General features: G+C 47.6%; 22 non-coding genes across 22 annotated transcripts; all 22 read right to left on the bottom strand.

The window, feature by feature from the left end:
* Positions 1-1,459: 1,459 nt before the first annotated feature.
* On the bottom strand, positions 1,460-1,532 carry Trnar-ucg (transfer RNA arginine (anticodon UCG)). The gene has a single exon. It is a non-coding gene; the product is annotated as a tRNA-Arg (tRNA).
* Positions 1,533-2,038: 506 nt separating this feature from the next.
* On the bottom strand, positions 2,039-2,110 carry Trnan-auu (transfer RNA asparagine (anticodon AUU)). Its single transcript has one exon. It is a non-coding gene; the product is annotated as a tRNA-Asn (tRNA).
* An 862-nt stretch (positions 2,111-2,972) lies between these two features.
* On the bottom strand, positions 2,973-3,045 carry Trnar-ucg (transfer RNA arginine (anticodon UCG)). The gene has a single exon. It is a non-coding gene; the product is annotated as a tRNA-Arg (tRNA).
* Positions 3,046-4,483: 1,438 nt separating this feature from the next.
* Trnar-ucg (transfer RNA arginine (anticodon UCG)) lies at positions 4,484-4,556 on the bottom strand. The gene has a single exon. It is a non-coding gene; the product is annotated as a tRNA-Arg (tRNA).
* A 1,444-nt stretch (positions 4,557-6,000) lies between these two features.
* On the bottom strand, positions 6,001-6,073 carry Trnar-ucg (transfer RNA arginine (anticodon UCG)). Its single transcript has one exon. It is a non-coding gene; the product is annotated as a tRNA-Arg (tRNA).
* Positions 6,074-6,580: 507 nt separating this feature from the next.
* Trnat-agu (transfer RNA threonine (anticodon AGU)) lies at positions 6,581-6,652 on the bottom strand. The gene has a single exon. It is a non-coding gene; the product is annotated as a tRNA-Thr (tRNA).
* Positions 6,653-6,990: 338 nt separating this feature from the next.
* Trnak-cuu (transfer RNA lysine (anticodon CUU)) lies at positions 6,991-7,063 on the bottom strand. The gene has a single exon. It is a non-coding gene; the product is annotated as a tRNA-Lys (tRNA).
* A 452-nt stretch (positions 7,064-7,515) lies between these two features.
* On the bottom strand, positions 7,516-7,588 carry Trnar-ucg (transfer RNA arginine (anticodon UCG)). The gene has a single exon. It is a non-coding gene; the product is annotated as a tRNA-Arg (tRNA).
* Positions 7,589-8,485: 897 nt separating this feature from the next.
* Trnak-cuu (transfer RNA lysine (anticodon CUU)) lies at positions 8,486-8,559 on the bottom strand. The gene has a single exon. It is a non-coding gene; the product is annotated as a tRNA-Lys (tRNA).
* Positions 8,560-9,010: 451 nt separating this feature from the next.
* Trnar-ucg (transfer RNA arginine (anticodon UCG)) lies at positions 9,011-9,083 on the bottom strand. The gene has a single exon. It is a non-coding gene; the product is annotated as a tRNA-Arg (tRNA).
* A 2,019-nt stretch (positions 9,084-11,102) lies between these two features.
* Positions 11,103-11,174, bottom strand: Trnat-agu (transfer RNA threonine (anticodon AGU)). Its single transcript has one exon. It is a non-coding gene; the product is annotated as a tRNA-Thr (tRNA).
* Positions 11,175-12,037: 863 nt separating this feature from the next.
* On the bottom strand, positions 12,038-12,110 carry Trnar-ucg (transfer RNA arginine (anticodon UCG)). The gene has a single exon. It is a non-coding gene; the product is annotated as a tRNA-Arg (tRNA).
* Positions 12,111-12,617: 507 nt separating this feature from the next.
* Positions 12,618-12,689, bottom strand: Trnat-agu (transfer RNA threonine (anticodon AGU)). Its single transcript has one exon. It is a non-coding gene; the product is annotated as a tRNA-Thr (tRNA).
* Positions 12,690-13,027: 338 nt separating this feature from the next.
* Positions 13,028-13,100, bottom strand: Trnak-cuu (transfer RNA lysine (anticodon CUU)). The gene has a single exon. It is a non-coding gene; the product is annotated as a tRNA-Lys (tRNA).
* Positions 13,101-13,552: 452 nt separating this feature from the next.
* Positions 13,553-13,625, bottom strand: Trnar-ucg (transfer RNA arginine (anticodon UCG)). The gene has a single exon. It is a non-coding gene; the product is annotated as a tRNA-Arg (tRNA).
* Positions 13,626-14,125: 500 nt separating this feature from the next.
* Positions 14,126-14,197, bottom strand: Trnat-agu (transfer RNA threonine (anticodon AGU)). The gene has a single exon. It is a non-coding gene; the product is annotated as a tRNA-Thr (tRNA).
* A 337-nt stretch (positions 14,198-14,534) lies between these two features.
* Positions 14,535-14,608, bottom strand: Trnak-cuu (transfer RNA lysine (anticodon CUU)). Its single transcript has one exon. It is a non-coding gene; the product is annotated as a tRNA-Lys (tRNA).
* Positions 14,609-15,059: 451 nt separating this feature from the next.
* Positions 15,060-15,132, bottom strand: Trnar-ucg (transfer RNA arginine (anticodon UCG)). Its single transcript has one exon. It is a non-coding gene; the product is annotated as a tRNA-Arg (tRNA).
* A 2,045-nt stretch (positions 15,133-17,177) lies between these two features.
* Positions 17,178-17,249, bottom strand: Trnat-agu (transfer RNA threonine (anticodon AGU)). Its single transcript has one exon. It is a non-coding gene; the product is annotated as a tRNA-Thr (tRNA).
* An 864-nt stretch (positions 17,250-18,113) lies between these two features.
* Trnar-ucg (transfer RNA arginine (anticodon UCG)) lies at positions 18,114-18,186 on the bottom strand. Its single transcript has one exon. It is a non-coding gene; the product is annotated as a tRNA-Arg (tRNA).
* A 914-nt stretch (positions 18,187-19,100) lies between these two features.
* Trnak-cuu (transfer RNA lysine (anticodon CUU)) lies at positions 19,101-19,173 on the bottom strand. Its single transcript has one exon. It is a non-coding gene; the product is annotated as a tRNA-Lys (tRNA).
* A 452-nt stretch (positions 19,174-19,625) lies between these two features.
* Trnar-ucg (transfer RNA arginine (anticodon UCG)) lies at positions 19,626-19,698 on the bottom strand. Its single transcript has one exon. It is a non-coding gene; the product is annotated as a tRNA-Arg (tRNA).
* Between the last annotated feature and the right edge of the window lie 4,219 nt (positions 19,699-23,917).

The raw sequence follows: 23,917 nt of genomic DNA, 5'->3' as shown, positions 1-23,917 counted from the left end.
GACCAAGTATAACTTATATACGATTCATCTCGAAACGCTCACACCCCCTGAGGAATTGTGTTTTCGTTCCACACAGCAGCTGCCCCTTACTCTTTCCCACCCATTCGTTACATTCAACCTCTTACGAGACCGACCAAACATAGACAGGAAAACAAGACCACACACTTTGCGCAATCGGAATCGATGGCAGGGTGTCCCTCGCCGCATTTGCTACGATGGCCATTTGCTAATTCTCCAGAAGCGGCGGCGGCGGCGACGACGACGACGACGACGACGACGACGACGACGACGACGACGACGACCGCGAGAGGCTCAGACATTTGTGAGAAATACATCTATAAAATGTAATTCAGAATGCCTCGTCCCACCTTATGCCGTACCGCTTTGGTAATTGCTTTATCAGCGCCATTCGCCTTAATCACATCTGAGAGTAATTCTTAATAAAACGCCTCTCGCTAATTGTTCGCCATCACAGATACTGTTTGCTATACGGCCATGACGCGCAACTGATTTCCAAAATTCGTCTTCCTCCTGTAAGGATGGAACTCACGACTCCTGGTTTACTAGACCAGTACTCTACCACTGAGCTAAAGAGGCGCGTCCTAGCGGAACTTTTGCGTACTTCGCCGCACGGTCGTCTGAATCATCAGACTTCAGCTGACAACACTTCATATTTTTGACTAATATTAGCAGCTATGGCGACCCATTACTGCTTGGCTACACATCTGACACGTAGCCGATGTTCTCTCCAAACAAAACCACCTGCACTTCAGAACATGACTTTCACACATGTCTACAAAATCACCTTCACCTTCAAATACAGTTTTCTTGCGACTGATGGAGACGTAGGCAAATTTTAAAGTTGCTATTTCCATTACATCACGTTAATCAGAAAATCGGTAATTTACATCTGCAGCGGAAAAAAATTCCGTTCCGCCCAGGGTAGGGCTCCAACCCACGACCCCATGATTAAGAGTCTTATGCTCTACCGACTGAGCTAGCCGTGCTGCCTCGTTGGGTACCTCCTGGGTAGCAGATCACACAGTACTCGTTTGGGTTGGTTGGTCCCATACAGAATCTCTCCATGCTGCCTAATGTTTTCCTAACGTCACACTCGTCACGTACTTCACTTTTATTTCATAATCATTTCTGAGAGGTAAAGGAATTGCATGACAATCTGCAGAGCTAGCGGCGTCAAAATTAACACACATACTTGACGTGACTCAAAAGCCGAACGAGTTACTTTCCGACGTTGTTTTAGATGTGCAAGTGCCAGTCAAACCTCACGGTGAGGGCACTCTGCCGACCATTTCGCTAGTTAACACCGGTCTTCTTGTGTGTGTTTCAAGCACAAGACCATCTCCAAGCACAAAATGGTCAACAGCAACATTCAGACGGTTTCGTACTGCACAATTGGTACATTAAAACGGTATGTTTGTTTCTCAGAACTGGAAAAACACGACCGTGACAGGATTCGAACCTGCAATCTTCGGATCCGAAGTCCGACGCCTTATCCATTAGGCCACACGGTCACTAACGACCAAGTATAACTAATATACGATTCATCTCGAAACGCTCACACCCCCTGAGGAATTGTGTTTTCGTCCACACAGCCGCTGCCCCTTACTCTTTCCCACCCATTCGTTACATTCAACCTCTTACGAGACCGACCAAACATAGACAGGAAAACAAGACCACACACTTTGCGCAATCGGAACCGATGGCAGGGTGCCCCTCGCCGCATTTGCTACGATGGCCATTTGCTACTTCTGCAGAAGCGGCGGCGGCGACGACGACGACGACGACGACGACGACCGCGAAAGGCTCAGCGATTTGTGAGAAATACATCTATAAAATGTAATTCACATTGCCCCGTCCCACCTTATGCCGTACCGCTTTGGCAAATGCTTTATCAGCGCCATTCGCCTTAATCACATCTGAGAGTAATTCTTAATAAAACTCCTCACGCTAATTGTTCGCCATCACAGATACTGTTTGCTATACGGCCATGACGCGCAACTGATTTCCAAAATTCGTCTTCCTCCTGTGAGGATGGAACTCACGACTCCTGGTTTAATAGACCAGTGCTCTACCACTGAGCTAAAGAGGCGCGGCCTAGCGGAACTTTTGCGTACTTCGTCCGTACGGTCGTCTGAATCTTCAGACTTCAGCTGACAACACTTCATATTTTTCACTAATATTTGCAGCTATGGCGACCCATTACTGCTTGGCTACACATCTGACACGTAGCCGATGTTCTCTCCAAACAAAATCACCTGCACTTCAGAACATGACTTTCACACATGTCTACAAAATCACCTTCACCTTCAAATACAGTTTTCTTGCGACTGATGGAGACGTAGGCAAATTTTAAAGTTGCTATTTCCATTACATCACGTTAATCAGAAAATCGGTAATTTACATCTGCAACGGAGAAAAATTCCGTTCCGCCCAGGTAGGGCTCGAACCCACGACCCCATGATTAAGAGTCTTATGCTCTACCGACTGAGCTAGCCGTGCTGCCTCGTTGGGTACCTGCTGGGTAGCAGATCACACAGTACTCGTTTGGGTTGGTTGGTCCCATACAGAATCTCTCCATGCTGCCTAATGTTTTCCTAACGTCACACTCGTCACGTACTTCACTTTTATTTCATAATCATTTCTGAGAGGTAAAGGAATTGCATGACAATCTGCAGAGCTAGCGGCGTCAAAATTAACACACATACTTGACGTGACTCAAAAGCCGAACGAGTTACTTTCCGACGTTGTTTTAGATGTGCAAGTGCCAGTCAAACCTCACGGTGAGGGCACTCTGCCGACCATTTCGCTAGTTAACACCGGTCTTGTTGTGTGTGTTTCAAGCACAAGACCATCTCCAAGCACAAAATGGTCAACAGCAACATTCAGACGGTTTCGTACTGCACAATTGCTACATTAAAACGGTATGTTTGTTTCTCAGAACTGGAAAAACACGACCGTGACAGGATTCGAACCTGCAATCTTCGGATCCGAAGTCCGACGCCTTATCCATTAGGCCACACGGTCACTAACGACCAAGTATAACTTATATACGATTCATCTCGAAACGCTCACACCCCCTGAGGAATTGTGTTTTCGTTCCACACAGCCGCTGCCCCTTACTCTTTCCCACCCATTCGTTACATTCAACCTCTTACGAGACCGACCAAACATAGACAGGAAAACAAGACCACACACTTTGCGCAATCGGAATCGATGGCAGGGTGTCCCTCGCCGCATTTGCTACGATGGCCATTTGCTACTTCTGCAGAAGCGGCGGCGGCGACGACGACGACGACGACGACGACCGCGAAAGGCTCAGCGATTTGTGAGAAATACATCTATAAAATGTATTTCACACTGCCCCGTCCCACCTTATGCCGTACCGCTTTGGCAAATCCTTTATCAGCGCCATTCGCCTTAATCACATCTGAGAGTAATTCTTAATAAAACGCCTCTCGCTAATTGTTCGCCATCACAGATACTGTTTGCTATACGGCCATGACGCGCAACTGATTTCCAAAATTCGTCTTCCTCCTGTAAGGATGGAACTCACGATTCCTGGTTTACTAGACCAGTACTCTACCACTGAGCTAAAGAGGCGCGGCCTAGCGGAACTTTTGCGTACTTCGCCGTACGGTCGTCTGAATCTTCAGACTTCAGCTGACAACACTTCATATTTTTCACTAATATTTGCAGCTATGGCGACCCATTACTGCTTGGCTACACATCTGACACGTAGCCGATGTTCTCTCCAAACAAAATCACCTGCACTTCGGAACATGACTTTCACACATGTCTACAAAATCACCTTCACCTTCAAATACAGTTTTCGTGCGACTGATGGAGACGTAGGCAAATTTTAAAGTTGCTATTTCCATTACATCACGTTAATCAGAAAATCGGTAATTTACATCTGCAGCGGAGAAAAATTCCGTTCCGCCCAGGGTAGGGCTCCAACCCACGACCCCATGATTAAGAGTCTTATGCTCTACCGACTGAGCTAGCCGTGCTGCCTCGTTGGGTACCTGCTGGGTAGCAGATCACACAGTACTCGTTTGGGTTGGTTGGTCCCATACAGAATCTCTCCATGCTGCCTAATGTTTTCCTAACGTCACACTCGTCACGTACTTCACTTTTATTTCATAATCATTTCTGAGAGGTAAAGGAATTGCATGACAATCTGCAGAGCTAGCGGCGTCAAAATTAACACACATACTTGACGTGACTCAAAAGCCGAACGAGTTACTTTCCGACGTTGTTTTAGATGTGCAAGTGCCGGTCAAACCTCACGGTGAGGGCACTCTGCCGACCATTTCGCTAGTTAACACCGGTCTTCTTGTGTGTGTTTCAAGCTCAAGACCATCTCCAAGCACAAAATGGTCAACAGCAACATTCAGACGGTTTCGTACTGCACAATTGCTACATTAAAACGGTATGTTTGTTTCTCAGAACTGGAAAAATACGACCGTGACAGGATTCGAACCTGCAATCTTCGGATCCGAAGTCCGACGCCTTATCCATTAGGCCACAAGGTCACTGACGACCAAGTATAACTTATATACGATTCATCTCGAAACGCTCACACCCCCTGAGGAATTGTGTTTTCGTTCCACACAGCCGCTGCCCCTTACTCTTTCCCACCCATTCGTTGCATTCAACCTCTTACGAGACCGACCAAACATAGACAGGAAAACAAGACCACACACTTTGCGCAATCGGAATCGATGGCAGGGTGTCCCTCGCCGCATTTGCTACGATGGCCATTTGCTAATTCTCCAGAAGCGGCGGCGGCGACGACGACGACGACGACGACGACGACGACCGCGAGAGGCACAGACATTTGTGAGAAATACATCTATAAAATGTAATTCAGAATGCCTCGTCCCACCTTATGCCGTACCGCTTTGGCAAATGCTTTATCAGCGCCATTCGCCTTAATCACATCTGAGAGTAATTCTTAATAAAACGCCTCTCGCTAATTGTTCGCCATCACAGATACTGTTTGCTATTCGGCCATGACGCGCAACTGATTTCCAAAATTCGTCTTCCTCCTGTAAGGATGGAACTCACGACTCCTGGTTTACTAGACCAGTACTCTACCACTGAGCTAAAGAGGCGCGGCCTAGCGGAACTTTTGCGTACTTCGCCGCACGGTCGTCTGAATCATCAGACTTCAGCTGACAACACTTCATATTTTTGACTAATATTAGCAGCTATGGCGACCCATTACTGCTTGGCTACACATCTGACACGTAGCCGATGTTCTCTCCAAACAAAACCACCTGCACTTCAGAACATGACTTTCACACATGTCTACAAAATCACCTTCACCTTCAAATACAGTTTTCTTGCGACTGATGGAGACGTAGGCAAATTTTAAAGTTGCTATTTCCATTACATCACGTTAATCAGAAAATCGGTAATTTACATCTGCAGCGGAAAAAAATTCCGTTCCGCCCAGGGTAGGGCTCCAACCCACGACCCCATGATTAAGAGTCTTATGCTCTACCGACTGAGCTAGCCGTGCTGCCTCGATGCGTACCTGCTGGGTAGCAGATCACACAGTACTCGTTTGGGTTGGTTGGTCCCATACAGAATCTCTCCATGCTGCCTAATGTTTTCCTAACGTCACACTCGTCACGTACTTCACTTTTATTTCATAATCATTTCTGAGAGGTAAAGGAATTGCATGACAATCTGCAGAGCTAGCGGCGTCAAAATTAACACACATACTTGACGTGACTCAAAAGCCGAACGAGTTACTTTCCGACGTTGTTTTAGATGTGCAAGTGCCAGTCAAACCTCACGGTGAGGGCACTCTGCCGACCATTTCGCTAGTTAACACCGGTCTTCTTGTGTGTGTTTCAAGCTCAAGACCATCTCCAAGCACAAAATGGTCAACAGCAACATTCAGACGGTTTCGTACTGCACAATTGCTACATTAAAACGGTATGTTTGTTTCTCAGAACTGGAAAAACACGACCGTGACAGGATTCGAACCTGCAATCTTCGGATCCGAAGTCCGACGCCTTATCCATTAGGCCACACGGTCACTGACGACCAAGTATAACTTATATACGATTCATCTCGAAACGCTCACACCCCCTGAGGAATTGTGTTTTCGTTCCACACAGCCGCTGCCCCTTACTCTTTCCCACCCATTCGTTACATTCAACCTCTTACGAGACCGACCAAACATAGACAGGAAAACAAGACCACACACTTTGCGCAATCGGAATCGATGGCAGGGTGTCCCTCGCCGCATTTGCTACGATGGCCATTTGCTATTTCTGCAGAAGCGGCGGCGGCGACGACGACGACGACGACGACGACGACCGCGAGAGGCTCAGCGATTTGTGAGAAATACATCTATAAAATGTAATTCACACTGCCTCGTCCCACCTTATGCCGTACCGCTTTGGCAAATGCTTTATCAGCGCCATTCGCCTTAATCACATCTGAGAGTAATTCTTAATAAAACTCCTCACGCTAATTGTTCGCCATCACAGATACTGTTTGCTATACGGCCATGACGCGCAACTGATTTCCAAAATTCGTCTTCCTCCTGTGAGGATGGAACTCACGACTCCTGGTTTACTAGACCAGTGCCCTACCACTGAGCTAAAGAGGAGCGGCCTAGGGGAACTTTTGCGTACTTCGTCCGTACGGTCGTCTGAATCTTCAGACTTCAGCTGACAACACTTCATATTTTTCACTAATATTTGCAGCTATGGCGACCCATTACTGCTTGGCTACACATCTGACACGTAGCCGATGTTCTCTCCAAACAAAATCACCTGCACTTCAGAACATGACTTTCACACATGTCTACAAAATCACCTTCACCTTCAAATACAGTTTTCTTGCGACTGATGGAGACGTAGGCAAATTTTAAAGTTGCTATTTCCATTACATCACGTTAATCAGAAAATCGGTAATTTACATCTGCAGCGGAGAAAAATTCCGTTCCGCCCAGGGTAGGGCTCGAACCCACGACCCCATGATTAAGAGTCTTATGCTCTACCGACTGAGCTAGCTGTGCTGCCTCGTTGGGTACCTGCTGGGTAGCAGATCACACAGTACTCGTTTGGGTTGGTTGGTCCCATACAGAATCTCTCCATGCTGCCTAATGTTTTCCTAACGTCACACTCGTCACGTACTTCACTTTTATTTCATAATCATTTCTGAGAGGTAAAGGAATTGCATGACAATCTGCAGAGCTAGCGGCGTCAAAATTAACACACATACTTGACGTGACTCAAAAGCCGAACGAGTTACTTTCCGACGTTGTTTTAGATGTGCAAGTGCCAGTCAAACCTCACGGTGAGGGCACTCTGCCGACCATTTCGCTAGTTAACACCGGTCTTCTTGTGTGTGTTTCAAGCACAAGACCATCTCCAAGCACAAAATGGTCAACAGCAACATTCAGACGGTTTCGTACTGCACAATTGCTACATTAAAACGGTATGTTTGTTTCTCAGAACTGGAAAAACACGACCGTGACAGGATTCGAACCTGCAATCTTCGGATCCGAAGTCCGACGCCTTATCCATTAGGCCACACGGTCACTAACGACCAAGTATAACTAATATACGATTCATCTCGAAACGCTCACACCCCCTGAGGAATTGTGTTTTCGTTCCACACAGCCCACCCATTCGTTACATTCAACCTCTTACGAGACCGACCAAACATAGACAGGAAAACAAGACCACACACTTTGCGCAATCGGAATCGATGGCAGGGTGCCCCTCGCCGCATTTGCTACGATGGCCATTTGCTAATTCTCCAGAAGCGGCGGCGGCGACGACGACGACGACGACGACGACGACGACCGCGAGAGGCACAGACATTTGTGAGAAATACATCTATAAAATGTAATTCAGAATGCCTCGTCCCACCTTATGCCGTACCGCTTTGGCAAATGCTTTATCAGCGCCATTCGCCTTAATCACATCTGAGAGTAATTCTTAATAAAACGCCTCTCGCTAATTGTTCGCCATCACAGATACTGTTTGCTATACGGCCATGACGCGCAACTGATTTCCAAAATTCATCTTATTCCAGTAAGGATGGAACTCACGACTCCTGGTTTACTAGACCAGTGCTCTACCACTGAGCTAAAGAGGCGCGGCCTAGCGGAACTTTTGCGTACTTCGCCGCACGGTCGTCTGAATCATCAGACTTCAGCTGACAACACTTCATATTTTTGACTAATATTAGCAGCTATGGCGACCCATTACTGCTTGGCTACACATCTGACACGTAGCCGATGTTCTCTCCAAACAAAACCACTTGCACTTCAGAACATGACTTTCACATGTCTACAAAATCACCTACACCTTCAAATACAGTTTTCTTGCGACTGATGGAGACGTAGGCAAATTTTAAAGTTGCTATTTCCATTACATCACGTTAATCAGAAAATCGGTAATTTACATCTGCAACGGAGAAAAATTCCGTTCCGCACAGGTAGGGCTCGAACCCACGACCCCATGATTAAGAGTCTTATGCTCTACCGACTGAGCTAGCCGTGCTGCCTCGTTGGGTACCTGCTGGGTAGCAGATCACACAGTACTCGTTTGGGTTGGTTGGTCCCATACAGAATCTCTCCATGCTGCCTAATGTTTTCCTAACGTCACACTCGTCACGTACTTCACTTTTATTTCATAATCATTTCTGAGAGGTAAAGGAATTGCATGACAATCTGCAGAGCTAGCGGCGTCAAAATTAACAAACATACTTGACGTGACTCAAAAGCCGAACGAGTTACTTTCCGACGTTGTTTTAGATGTGCAAGTGCCAGTCAAACCTCACGGTGAGGGCACTCTGCCGACCATTTCGCTAGTTAACACCGGTCTTCTTGTGTGTGTTTCAAGCTCAAGACCATCTCCAAGCACAAAATGGTCAACAGCAACATTCAGACGGTTTCGTACTGCACAATTGCTACATTAAAACGGTATGTTTGTTTCTCAGAACTGGAAAAACACGACCGTGACAGGATTCGAACCTGCAATCTTCGGATCCGAAGTCCGACGCCTTATCCATTAGGCCACACGGTCACTGACGACCAAGTATAACTTATATACGATTCATCTCGAAACGCTCACACCCCCTGAGGAATTGTGTTTTCGTTCCACACAGCCGCTGCCCCTTACTCTTTCCCACCCATTCGTTACATTCAACCTCTTACGAGACCGACCAAACATAGACAGGAAAACAAGACCACACACTTTGCGCAATCGGAATCGATGGCAGGGTGTCCCTCGCCGCATTTGCTACGATGGCCATTTGCTAATTCTGCAGAAGCGGCGGCGGCGACGACGACGACGACGACGACCTCGAGAGGCTCAGACATTTGTGAGAAATACATCTATAAAATGTAATTCAGAATGCCTCGTCCCACCTTATGCCGTACCGCTTTGGCAAATGCTTTATCAGCGCCATTCGCCTTAATCACATCTGAGAGTAATTCTTAATAAAACGCCTCTCGCTAATTGTTCGCCATCACAGATACTGTTTGCTATACGGCCATGACGCGCAACTGATTTCCAAAATTCATCTTATTCCAGTAAGGATGGAACTCACGACTCCTGGTTTACTAGACCAGTGCTCTACCACTGAGCTAAAGAGGCGCGGCCTAGCGGAACTTTTGCGTACTTCGCCGCACGGTCGTCTGAATCATCAGACTTCAGCTGACAACACTTCATATTTTTGACTAATATTAGCAGCTATGGCGACCCATTACTGCTTGGCTACACATCTGACACGTAGCCGATGTTCTCTCCAAACAAAACCACTTGCACTTCAGAACATGACTTTCACATGTCTACAAAATCACCTACACCTTCAAATACAGTTTTCTTGCGACTGATTGAGACGTAGGCAAATTTTAAAGTTGCTATTTCCATTACATCACGTTAATCAGAAAATCGGTAATTTACATCTGCAGCGGAGAAAAATTCCGTTCCGCCCAGGGTAGGGCTCGAACCCACGACCCTATGATTAAGAGTCTCATGCTCTACCGACTGAGCTAGCCGTGCTGCCTCGTTGGGTACCTGCTGGGTAGCAGATCACACAGTACTCGTTTGGGTTGGTTGGTCCCATACAGAATCTCTCCATGCTGCCTAATGTTTTCCTAACGTCACACTCGTCACGTGCTTCACTTTTATTTCATAATCATTTCTGAGAGGTAAAGGAATTGCATGACAATCTGCAGAGCTAGCGGCGTCAAAATTAACACACATACTTGACGTGACTCAAAAGCCGAACGAGTTACTTTCCGACGTTGTTTTAGATGTGCAAGTGCCAGTCAAACCTCGCGGTGAGGGCACTCTGCCGACCATTTCGCTAGTTAACACTGGTCTTCTTGTGTGTGTTTCAAGCTCAAGACCATCTCCAAGCACAAAATGGTCAACAGCAACATTCAGACGGTTTCGTACTGCACAATTGCTACATTAAAACGGTATGTTTGTTTTTCAGAACTGGAAAAACACGGCCGTGACAGGATTCAAACCTGCAATCTTCGGATCCGAAGACCGACGCCTTATCCATTAGACCACACGGTCACTGACAACCAAGTGTAACTTATATACGACTTATCTCGAAACGCTCACACCCCCTGAGGAATTGTGTTTTCGTTCCACACAGCCGCTGCCCCTTACTCTTTCCCACCCATTCGTTACATTCAACCTCTTACGAGACCGACCAAACATAGACAGGAAAACAAGACCACACACTTTGCGCAATCGGAATCGATGGCAGGGTGTCCCTCGCCGCATTTGCTACGATGGCCATTTGCTACTTCTGCAGAAGCGGCGGCGGCGACGACGACGACGACGACGACGACGACGACGACCGCGAAAGGCTCAGCGATTTGTGAGAAATACATCTATAAAATGTAATTCACACTGCCCCGTCCCACCTTATGCCGTACCGCTTTGGCAAATGCTTTATCAGCGCCATTCGCCTTAATCACATCTGAGAGTAATACTTAATAAAACTCCTCATGCTAATTGTTCGCCATCACATATACTGTTTGCTATACGGCCATGACGCGCAACTGATTTCCAAAATTCATCTTCCTCCTGTGAGGATGGAACTCACGACTCCTGGTTTACTAGACCAGTGCTCTACCACTGAGCTAAAGAGGCGCGGCCTAGCGGAACTTTTGCGTACTTCGTCCGTACGGTCGTCTGAATCTTCAGACTTCAGCTGACAACACTTCATATTTTTCACTAATATTTGCAGCTATGGCGACCCATTACTGCTTGGATACACATCTGACACGTAGCCGATGTTCTCTCCAAACAAAATCACCTGCACTTCAGAACATGACTTTCACACATGTCTACAAAATCACCTTCACCTTCAAATACAGTTTTCTTGCGACTGATGGAGACGTAGGCAAATTTTAAAGTTGCTATTTCCATTACATCACGTTAATCAGAAAATCCGTAATTTACATCTGCAGCGGAGAAAAATTCCGTTCCGCCCAGGGTAGGGCTCGAACCCACGACCCTATGATTAAGAGTCTCATGCTCTACCGACTGAGCTAGCCGTGCTGCCTCGTTGGGTACCTCCTGGGTAGCAGATCACACAGTACTCGTTTGGGTTGGTTGGTCCCATACAGAATCTCTCCATGCTGCCTAATGTTTTCCTAACGTCACACTCGTCACGTACTTCACTTTTATTTCATAATCATTTCTGAGAGGTAAAGGAATTGCATGACAATCTGCAGAGCTAGCGGCGTCAAAATTAACACACATACTTGACGTGACTCAAAAGCCGAACGAGTTACTTTCCGACGTTGTTTTAGATGTGCAAGTGCCAGTCAAACCTCACGGTGAGGGCACTCTGCCGACCATTTCGCTAGTTAACACCGGTCTTCTTGTGTGTGTTTCAAGCTCAAGACCATCTCCAAGCACAAAATGGTCAACAGCAACATTCAGACGGTTTCGTACTGCACAATTGCTACATTAAAACGGTATGTTTGTTTCTCAGAACTGGAAAAACACGACCGTGACAGGATTCGAACCTGCAATCTTCGGATCCGAAGTCCGACGCCTTATCCATTAGGCCACACGGTCACTGACGACCAAGTATAACTTATATACGATTCATCTCGAAACGCTCACACCCCCTGAGGAATTGTGTTTTCGTTCCACACAGCCGCTGCCCCTTACTCTTTCCCACCCATTCGTTACATTCAACCTCTTACGAGACCGACCAAACATAGACAGGAAAACAAGACCACACACTTTGCGCAATCGGAATCGATGGCAGGGTGTCCCTCGCCGCATTTGCTACGATGGCCATTTGCTATTTCTGCAGAAGCGGCGGCGGCGACGACGACGACGACGACGACGACGACCGCGAGAGGCTCAGCGATTTGTGAGAAATACATCTATAAAATGTAATTCACACTGCCTCGTCCCACCTTATGCCGTACCGCTTTGGCAAATGCTTTATCAGCGCCATTCGCCTTAATCACATCTGAGAGTAATTCTTAATAAAACTCCTCACGCTAATTGTTCGCCATCACAGATACTGTTTGCTATACGGCCATGACGCGCAACTGATTTCCAAAATTCGTCTTCCTCCTGTGAGGATGGAACTCACGACTCCTGGTTTACTAGACCAGTGCCCTACCACTGAGCTAAAGAGGAGCGGCCTAGGGGAACTTTTGCGTACTTCGTCCGTACGGTCGTCTGAATCTTCAGACTTCAGCTGACAACACTTCATATTTTTCAGTAATATTTGCAGCTATGGCGACCCATTACTGCTTGGCTACACATCTGACACGTAGCCGATGTTCTCTCCAAACAAAATCACCTGCACTTCAGAACATGACTTTCACACATGTCTACAAAATCACCTTCACCTTCAAATACAGTTTTCTTGCGACTGATGGAGACGTAGGGAAATTTTAAAGTTGCTATTTCCATTACATCACGTTAATCAGAAAATCGGTAATTTACATCTGCAGCGGAGAAAAATTCCGTTCCGCCCAGGGTAGGGCTCGAACCCACGACCCCATGATTAAGAGTCTTATGCTCTACCGACTGAGCTAGCTGTGCTGCCTCGTTGGGTACCTGCTGGGTAGCAGATCACACAGTACTCGTTTGGGTTGGTTGGTCCCATACAGAATCTCTCCATGCTGCCTAATGTTTTCCTAACGTCACACTCGTCACGTACTTCACTTTTATTTCATAATCATTTCTGAGAGGTAAAGGAATTGCATGACAATCTGCAGAGCTAGCGGCGTCAAAATTAACACACATACTTGACGTGACTCAAAAGCCGAACGAGTTACTTTCCGACGTTGTTTTAGATGTGCAAGTGCCAGTCAAACCTCACGGTGAGGGCACTCTGCCGCCCATTTCGCTAGTTAACACCGGTCTTCTTGTGTGTGTTTCAAGCACAAGACCATCTCCAAGCACAAAATGGTCAACAGCAACATTCAGACGGTTTCGTACTGCACAATTGCTACATTAAAACGGTATGTTTGTTTCTCAGAACTGGAAAAACACGACCGTGACAGGATTCGAACCTGCAATCTTCGGATCCGAAGTCCGACGCCTTATCCATTAGGCCACACGGTCACTAACGACCAAGTATAACTAATATACGATTCATCTCGAAACGCTCACACCCCCTGAGGAATTGTGATTTCGTTCCACACAGCCCACCCATTCGTTACATTCAACCTCTTACGAGACCGACCAAACATAGACAGGAAAACAAGACCACACACTTTGCGCAATCGGAATCGATGGCAGGGTGCCCCTCGCCGCATTTGCTACGATGGCCATTTGCTTCTTCTGCAGAAGCGGCGGCGACGACGACGACGACGACGACGACGACGACGACGACGACGACCGCGAAAGGCTCAGCGATTTGTGAGAAATACATCTATAAAATGTAATTCACATTGCCCCGTCCCACCTTATGCCGTACCGCTTTGGCAAATGCTTTATCAGCGCCATTCGCCTTAATCACATCTGAGAGTAATTCTTAATAAAACTCCTCACGCTAATTGTTCGCCATCACAGATACTGTTTGCTATACGGCCATGACGCGCAACTGATTTCCAAAATTCGTCTTCCTCCTGTGAGGATGGAACTCACGACTCCTGGTTTACTAGACCAGTGCTCTACCACTGAGCTAAAGAGGCGCGGCCTAGCGGAACTTTTGCGTACTTCGTCCGTACGGTCGTCTGAATCTTCAGACTTCAGCTGACAACACTTCATATTTTTCACTAATATTTGCAGCTATGGCGACCCATTACTGCTTGGCTACACATCTGACACGTAGCCGATGTTCTCTCCAAACAAAATCACCTGCACTTCAGAACATGACTTTCACACATGTCTACAAAATCACCTTCACCTTCAAATACAGTTTTCTTGCGACTGATGGAGACGTAGGCAAATTTTAAAGTTGCTATTTCCATTACATCACGTTAATCAGAAAATCGGTAATTTACATCTGCAACGGAGAAAAATTCCGTTCCGCACAGGTAGGGCTCGAACCCACGACCCCATGATTAAGAGTCTTATGCTCTACCGACTGAGCTAGCCGTGCTGCCTCGTTGGGTACCTGCTGGGTAGCAGATCACACAGTACTCGTTTGGGTTGGTTGGTCCCATACAGAATCTCTCCATGCTGCCTAATGTTTTCCTAACGTCACACTCGTCACGTACTTCACTTTTATTTCATAATCATTTCTGAGAGGTAAAGGAATTGCATGACAATCTGCAGAGCTAGCGGCGTCAAAATTAACAAACATACTTGACGTGACTCAAAAGCCGAACGAGTTACTTTCCGACGTTGTTTTAGATGTGCAAGTGCCAGTCAAACCTCACGGTGAGGGCACTCTGCCGACCATTTCGCTAGTTAACACCGGTCTTCTTGTGTGTGTTTCAAGCTCAAGACCATCTCCAAGCACAAAATGGTCAACAGCAACATTCAGACGGTTTCGTACTGCACAATTGCTACATTAAAACGGTATGTTTGTTTCTCAGAACTGGAAAAACACGACCGTGACAGGATTCGAACCTGCAATCTTCGGATCCGAAGTCCGACGCCTTATCCATTAGGCCACACGGTCACTGACGACCAAGTATAACTTATATACGATTCATCTCGAAACGCTCACACCCCCTGAGGAATTGTGTTTTCGTTCCACACAGCCGCTGCCCCTTACTCTTTCCCACCCATTCGTTACATTCAACCTCTTACGAGACCGACCAAACATAGACAGGAAAACAAGACCACACACTTTGCGCAATCGGAATCGATGGCAGGGTGTCCCTCGCCGCATTTGCTACGATGGCCATTTGCTAATTCTGCAGAAGCGGCGGCGGCGACGACGACGACGACGACGACGACGACGACACGACCGCGAGAGGCTCAGCGATTTGTGAGAAATACATCTATAAAATGTAATTCACACTGCCTCGTCCCACCTTATGCCGTACCGCTTTGGCAAATGCTTTATCAGCGCCATTCGCCTTAATCACATCTGAGAGTAATTCTTAATAAAACTCCTCACGCTAATTGTTCGCCATCACAGATACTGTTTGCTATACGGCCATGACGCGCAACTGATTTCCAAAATTCATCTTATTCCAGTAAGGATGGAACTCACGACTCCTGGTTTACTAGACCAGTGCTCTACCACTGAGCTAAAGAGGCGCGGCCTAGCGGAACTTTTGCGTACTTCGCCGCACGGTCGTCTGAATCATCAGACTTCAGCTGACAACACTTCATATTTTTGACTAATATTAGCAGCTATGGCGACCCATTACTGCTTGGCTACACATCTGACACGTAGCCGATGTTCTCTCCAAACAAAACCACTTGCACTTCAGAACATGACTTTCACATGTCTACAAAATCACCTACACCTTCAAATACAGTTTTCTTGCGACTGATTGAGACGTAGGCAAATTTTAAAGTTGCTATTTCCATTACATCACGTTAATCAGAAAATCGGTAATTTACATCTGCAGCGGAGAAAAATTCCGTTCCGCCCAGGGTAGGGCTCGAACCCACGACCCTATGATTAAGAGTCTCATGCTCTACCGACTGAGCTAGCCGTGCTGCCTCGTTGGGTACCTGCTGGGTAGCAGATCACACAGTACTCGTTTGGGTTGGTTGGTCCCATACAGAATCTCTCCATGCTGCCTAATGTTTTCCTAACGTCACACTCGTCACGTGCTTCACTTTTATTTCATAATCATTTCTGAGAGGTAAAGGAATTGCATGACAATCTGCAGAGCTAGCGGCGTCAAAATTAACACACATACTTGACGTGACTCAAAAGCCGAACGAGTTACTTTCCGACGTTGTTTTAGATGTGCAAGTGCCAGTCAAACCTCGCGGTGAGGGCACTCTGCCGACCATTTCGCTAGTTAACACTGGTCTTCTTGTGTGTGTTTCAAGCTCAAGACCATCTCCAAGCACAAAATGGTCAACAGCAACATTCAGACGGTTTCGTACTGCACAATTGCTACATTAAAACGGTATGTTTGTTTTTCAGAACTGGAAAAACACGGCCGTGACAGGATTCAAACCTGCAATCTTCGGATCCGAAGACCGACGCCTTATCCATTAGGCCACACGGTCACTGACAACCAAGTGTAACTTATATACGACTTATCTCGAAACGCTCACACCCCCTGAGGAATTGTGTTTTCGTTCCACACAGCCGCTGCCCCTTACTCTTTCCCACCCATTCGTTACATTCAACCTCTTACGAGACCGACCAAACATAGACAGGAAAACAAGACCACACACTTTGCGCAATCGGAATTGATGGCAGGGTGTCCCTCGCCGCATTTGCTACGATGGCCATTTGCTACTTCTGCAGAAGCGGCGGCGGCGACGACGACGACGACGACGACGACGACGACGACGACGACGACGACCGCGAAAGGCTCATCGATTTGTGAGAAATACATCTATAAAATGTAATTCACACTGCCCCGTCCCACCTTATGCCGTACCGCTTTGGCAAATGCTTTATCAGCGCCATTCGCCTTAATCACATCTGAGAGTAATACTTAATAAAACTCCTCATGCTAATTGTTCGCCATCACATATACTGTTTGCTATACGGCCATGACGCGCAACTGATTTCCAAAATTCATCTTCCTCCTGTGAGGATGGAACTCACGACTCCTGGTTTACTAGACCAGTGCTCTACCACTGAGCTAAAGAGGCGCGGCCTAGCGGAACTTTTGCGTACTTCGTCCGTACGGTCGTCTGAATCTTCAGACTTCAGCTGACAACACTTCATATTTTTCACTAATATTTGCAGCTATGGCGACCCATTACTGCTTGGATACACATCTGACACGTAGCCGATGTTCTCTCCAAACAAAATCACCTGCACTTCAGAACATGACTTTCACACATGTCTACAAAATCACCTTCACCTTCAAATACAGTTTTCTTGCGACTGATGGAGACGTAGGCAAATTTTAAAGTTGCTATTTCCATTACATCACGTTAATCAGAAAATCGGTAATTTACATCTGCAGCGGAGAAAAATTCCGTTCCGCCCAGGGTAGGGCTCGAACCCACGACCCTATGATTAAGAGTTTCATGCTCTACCGACTGAGCTAGCCGTGCTGCCTCGTTGGGTACCTGCTGGGTAGCAGATCACACAGTACTCGTTTGGGTTGGTTGGTCCCATACAGAATCTCTCCATGCTGCCTAATGTTTTCCTAACGTCACACTCGTCACGTACTTCACTTTTATTTCATAATCATTTCTGAGAGGTAAAGGAATTGCATGACAATCTGCAGAGCTAGCGGCGTCAAAATTAACACACATACTTGACGTGACTCAAAAGCCGAACGAGTTACTTTCCGACGTTGTTTTAGATGTGCAAGTGCCAGTCAAACCTCGCGGTGAGGGCACTCTGCCGACCATTTCGCTAGTTAACACCGGTCTTCTTGTGTGTGTTTCAAGCTCAAGACCATCTCCAAGCACAAAATGGTCAACAGCAACATTCAGACGGTTTCGTACTGCACAATTGCTACATTAAAACGGTATGTTTGTTTCTCAGAACTGGAAAAAAAACGACCGTGACAGGATTCGAACCTGCAATCTTCGGATCCGAAGTTCGACGCCTTATCCATTAGGCCACACGGTCACTGACGACCAAGTATAACTAATATACGATTCATCTCGAAACGCTCACACCCCCTGAGGAATTGTGTTTTCGTTCCACACAGCCGCTGCCCCTTACTCTTTCCCACCCATTCGTTACATTCAACCTCTTACGAGACCGACCAAACATAGACAGGAAAACAAGACCACACACTTTGCGCAATCGGAATCGATGGCAGGGTGTCCCTCGCCGCATTTGCTACGATGGCCATTTGCTACTTCTGCAGAAGCGGCGGCGGCGACGACGACGACGACGACGACGACCGCGAGAGGCTCAGCGATTTGTGAGAAATACATCTATAAAATGTAATTCACACTGCCCCGTCCCACCTTATGCCGTACCGCTTTGGCAAATGCTTTATCAGCGCCATTCGCCTTAATCACATCTGAGAGTAATTCTTAATAAAACTCCTCACGCTAATTGTTCGCCATCACAGATACTGTTTGCTATACGGCCATGACGCGCAACTGATTTCCAAAATTCGTCTTCCTCCTGTGAGGATGGAACTCACGATTCCTGGTTTACTAGACCAGTGCTCTACCACTGAGCTAAAGAGGCGTGGCCTAGCGGAACTTTTGCGTACTTCGTCCGTACGGTCGTCTGAATCTTCAGACTTCAGCTGACAACACTTCATATTTTTCACTAACATTTGCAGCTATGGCGACCCATTACTGCTTGGATACACATCTGACACGTAGCCGATGTTCTCTCCAAACAAAATCACCTGCACTTCAGAACATGACTTTCACACATGTCTACAAAATCACCTTCACCTTCAAATACAGTTTTCTCGCGACTGATGGAGACGTAGGCAAATTTTAAAGTTGCTATTTCCATTACATCACGTTAATCAGAAAATCGGTAATTTACATCTGCAGCGGAGAAAAATTCCGTTCCGCCCAGGGTAGGGCTCGAACCCACGACCCCATGATTAAGAGTCTTATGCTCTACCGACTGAGCTAGCCGTGCTGCCTCGTTGGGTACCTGCTGGGTAGCAGATCACACAGTACTCGTTTGGGTTGATTGTTCCCGTACAGAATCTCTCCATGCTGCCTAATTTTTTCCTAACGTCACACTCGTCACGTACTTCACTTTTATTTCATAATCATTTCTGAGAGGTAAAGGAATTGCATGACAATCTGCAGAGCTAGCGGCGTCAAAATTAACACATATACTTGACGTGACTCAAAAGCCGAACGAGTTACTTTCCGACGTTGTTTTAGATGTGCAAGTGCCAGTCAAACCTCGCGGTGAGGGCACTCTGCCGACCATTTCGCTAGTTAACACCGGTCTTCTTGTGTGTGTTTCAAGCTCAAGACCATCTCCAAGCACAAAATGGTCAACAGCAACATTCAGACGGTTTCGTACTGCACAATTGCTACATTAAAACGGTATGTTTGTTTCTCAGAACTGGAAAAACACGACCGTGACAGGATTCGAACCTGCAATCTTCGGATCCGAAGTCCGACGCCTTATCCATTAGGCCACACGGTCACTGACGACCACGTATAACTCATATACGATTCATCTCGAAACGCTCACACCCCCTGAGGAATTGTGTTTTCGTTCCACACAGCCGCTGCCCCTTACTCTTTCCCACCCATTCGTTACATTCAACCTCTTACGAGACCGACCAAACATAGACAGGAAAACAAGACCACACACTTTGCGCAATCGGAATCGATGGCAGGGTGTCCCTCGCCGCATTTGCTACGATGGCCATTTGCTAATTCTGCAGAAGCGGCGGCGGCGACGACGACGACGACCGCGAGAGGCTCAGACATTTGTGAGAAATACATCTATAAAATGTAATTCAGAATGCCTCGTCCCACCTTATGCCGTACCGCTTTGGCAAATGCTTTATCAGCGCCATTCGCCTTAATCACATCTGAGAGTAATTCTTAATAAAACTCCTCACGCTAATTGTTCGCCATCACAGATACTGTTTGCTATACGGCCATGACGCGCAACTGATTTCCAAAATTCATCTTCTTTCTGTGAGGATGGAACTCACGACTCCTGGTTTACTAGACCAGTGCTGTACCACTGGGCTAAAGAGGCGCGGCCTAGCGGAACTTTTGCGTACTTCGTCCGTACGGTCGTCTGAATCTTCAGACTTCAGCTGACAACACTTCATATTTTTCACTAATATTTGCAGCTATGGCGACCCATTACTGCTTGGATACACATCTGACACGTAGCCGATGTTCTCTCCAAACAAAATCACCTGCACTTCAGAACATGACTTTCACACATGTCTACAAAATCACCTTCACCTTCAAATACAGTTCTCTTGCGACTGATGGAGACGTAGGCAAATTTTAAAGTTGCTATTTCCATTACATCACGTTAATCAGAAAATCGGTAATTTACATCTGCAGCGGAGAAAAATTCCGTTCCGCCCAGGGTAGGGCTCGAACCCACGACCCTATGATTAAGAGTCTCATGCTCTACCGACTGAGCTAGCCGTGCTGTTTCGTTTGGTACGTGCTGGGTAGCAGATCACACAGTACTCGTTTGGGTTGGTTGGTCCCATACAGAATCTCTCCATGCTGCCTAATGTTTTCCTAACGTCACACTCGTCACGTACTTCACTTTTATTTCATAATCATTTCTGAGAGGTAAAGGAATTGCATGACAATCTGCAGAGCTAGCGGCGTCAAAATTAACACACATACTTGACGTGACTCAAAAGCCGAACGAGTTACTTTCCGACGTTGTTTTAGATGTGCAAGTGCCAGTCAAACCTCGCGGTGAGGGCACTCTGCCGACCATTTCGCTAGTTAACACCGGTCTTCTTGTGTGTGTTTCAAGCTCAAGACCATCTCCAAGCACAAAATGGTCAACAGCAACATTCAGACGGTTTCGTACTGCACAAATGCGACATTAAAACGGTATGTTTGTTTCTCAGAACTGGAAAAACACGACCGTGACACGATTCGAACCTGCAATCTTCGGATCCGAAGTCCGTGGTCTTATCCATTAGGCCACACGGTCACTGACGACTAAGTGTAACTTATATACGATTCATCTCGAAACGCTCACACCCCCTGAGGAATTGTGTTTTCGTTCCACACAGCCGCTGCCCCTTACTCTTTCCCACCCATTCGTTACATTCAACCCCTTACGAGACCGACCAAACATAGACAGGAAAACAAGACCACACACTTTGCGCAATCGGAATCGATGGCAGGGTGTCCCTCGCCGCATTTGCTACGATGGCCATTTGCTAATTCTGCAGAAGCGGCGACGACGACGACGACGACGACGACGACGACGACGACCGCGAGAGGCTCAGCGATTTGTGAGAAATACATCTATAAAATGTAATTCACACTGCCCCGTCCCACCTTATGCCGTACCGCTTTTTTTTTTTTTTTTTTTTCCTTTATTGTGATTTTAATACCTGTGACAAACAGGTAGGCCGGCAGCGGACCAAGTATGCCGCTCTTCGGCCTCAGAGTATACACAGAACAGAGATGAGTGAGATATAAAAACAATCAAGACGGCGGGGTACAAACAGTAGACAAAACAGAGTTAAAACGGAGTCGGTCACGTGCGTAGCACAATGGATAAAAGCGGAGAAACACGGTGCACAAACGCAGATGGCAGATGGCCACACGTGAACCAGCGGAGCACAAACGACGAAACACAAACACACTGCAGGAGAGTCGAGGCACAAACACATGCGATGGTCTTCGGCGTAGGACGATGAAAGTAACTGATGGAAGACAGCAGAGTCGTGGCCTGCCAAGGGGAAAAGGTGTGGGGAAGAGGAGAGAGAGGGGGAGGGGAAGATGCCAGTGGAGGAGAGGGATGGAGGAGAAGGGGGAGGGTAGGGGGAGTGGAAGCCCAAGGAGAAAGGGGAGGGGAGGGAGGGAGAGAAGGGAGAGAGGGTGCCCACAGGAAAAGGAGAGGAGAGGGAAGGTAAGGCTCAAAGTTGGTAGGAGGGGTAGATGGAGGGGAGGAGGGCATCATCAGGGAGGGGGAGTTGACGGAAGCCACCGAGGGAGAGGGTGTGGAGGGTGTAAAGATGGAGAGCAGGTGGGATATAGGAATGCAGGCGCGGCAGCGGGTTGGGGTGGGAGAGGATGGGAGAGACAACAGGGTGTGGAGGATCAAGCTTGCGGGAGGTGTAGAGGATCCGTAACCGTTCGAGGAAAAGGAGGAGGTGCGGGAAGGGAATCAGGTCATAGAGGATCCGCGTGGGGGAAGGGAGACGGATGCGATAGGCGAGGCGGAGCGCATGGCGTTCTAGGATCTGAATGGACTTGTAGAAGGTAGGAGGGGCAGAGATCCAGGCGGGATGAGCATAGCAAAGGATAGGACGGATGAGGGACTTGTAGGTGTAGAGGATGGTGGAAGGGTCCAGACCCCATGTACGGCCAGAAAGGAGCTTAAGGAGGCGGAGGCGGGAGCGTGCCTTGGCTTGGATCGTCCGGAGATGTGGGTTCCAGGAGAGGCGACGGTCGAGGGTGACACCAAGGTACTTGAGAGTAGGTGTGAGGGTGATGGGACGGCCATAAATAGTAAGATAGAAATCAAGGAGACGGAAGGAACGAGTGGTTTTGCCTACAATGATCGCCTGGGTCTTGGAAGGATTGACCTTGAGCAACCACTGGTTACACCAAGTGGTGAACCGGTCAAGATAGGATTGGAGAAGGTGCTGGGAGCGTTGCAGGGTGGGAGCGAGGGCAAGGAAGGCAGTGTCATCGGCGTACTGGAGAAGGTGTAGGGGAGGTGCAGGTGGAGGCATGTCTGCCGTGTAAAGGAGGTAGAGAAGAGGGGAAAGGACGGAACCTTGGGGCACACCGGCGGAGGGGTAGAAGGTGTAGGAATCAGTGTTGTGGATGGTGACATAGGAAGGACGGTGGGAAAGGAAGGAAGCGACCAGACGGACATAGTTGAGAGGAAGAGCAAAGGTTTGGAGCTTGAAAAGGAGACCGGAATGCCACACACGGTCATATGCGCGTTCGAGGTCGAGGGAAAGGAAGATGGCGGAACGACGGGAATTGAGTTGTTCGGAGAGGAGGTGAGTGAGGTGAAGGAGGAGGTCATCGGCTGAGAAGGACGGCCGAAAGCCACATTGGGTAGGGGGGAGGAGGCGGTGTTGGTGAAGGTGCTTGTGTAGGCGGCGGGTAAGAATGGATTCCAGGACCTTGCTGAAGACCGAGGTAAGGCTGATGGGACGGTAGGAGGAGACAGCGGAAGGCGGTTTGTCGGGCTTGAGGAACATCAGGATCCGGGAGGTTTTCCACAGGTCGGGGTAGTAGCCGGTGGACAGGACCACATTGTAGAGCCTGGCCAATGTGGAGAGGAAGGAGGCAGGAGCTTCACGGAGGTGACGGTAAGTAACACGATCGTGACCGGGAGCAGTGTTGCGTTTAGGGCGAAGTGTAGCAATGATATCTTGAGTGGTGATTGGGGTATTTAGTTCTGTGTGTGTGATGTTGTCCAAGTACTGGAAGCCAGGAGCAAGCGGGGGGACAGAGGTATCAGTTCGATCACGGACATCAGGAAAGAGGGAATAATCGAACTGGGGATCGTCAGGGATGGTAAGGATATCGGAGAGGTAGGAGGCGAAATGGTTGGCCTTACTAAGGGCATCAGGGAAGGGGTGGTCATCATGAAGGAGAGGGTAGTAGGGAGAGGGTTTAGATCCGGTAAGGCGGCGGAAGGCTGACCAGTACTTGGACGAGTTGATAGGTAAGGT

Source organism: Schistocerca gregaria, chromosome 11 (genome assembly GCF_023897955.1).
Source record: "Schistocerca gregaria isolate iqSchGreg1 chromosome 11, iqSchGreg1.2, whole genome shotgun sequence".
NCBI lineage: Eukaryota > Metazoa > Arthropoda > Insecta > Orthoptera > Acrididae > Schistocerca > Schistocerca gregaria.
Note: the sequence above shows the minus strand (reverse complement) of the source record. Positions and strands in the feature narration are given on the sequence as shown.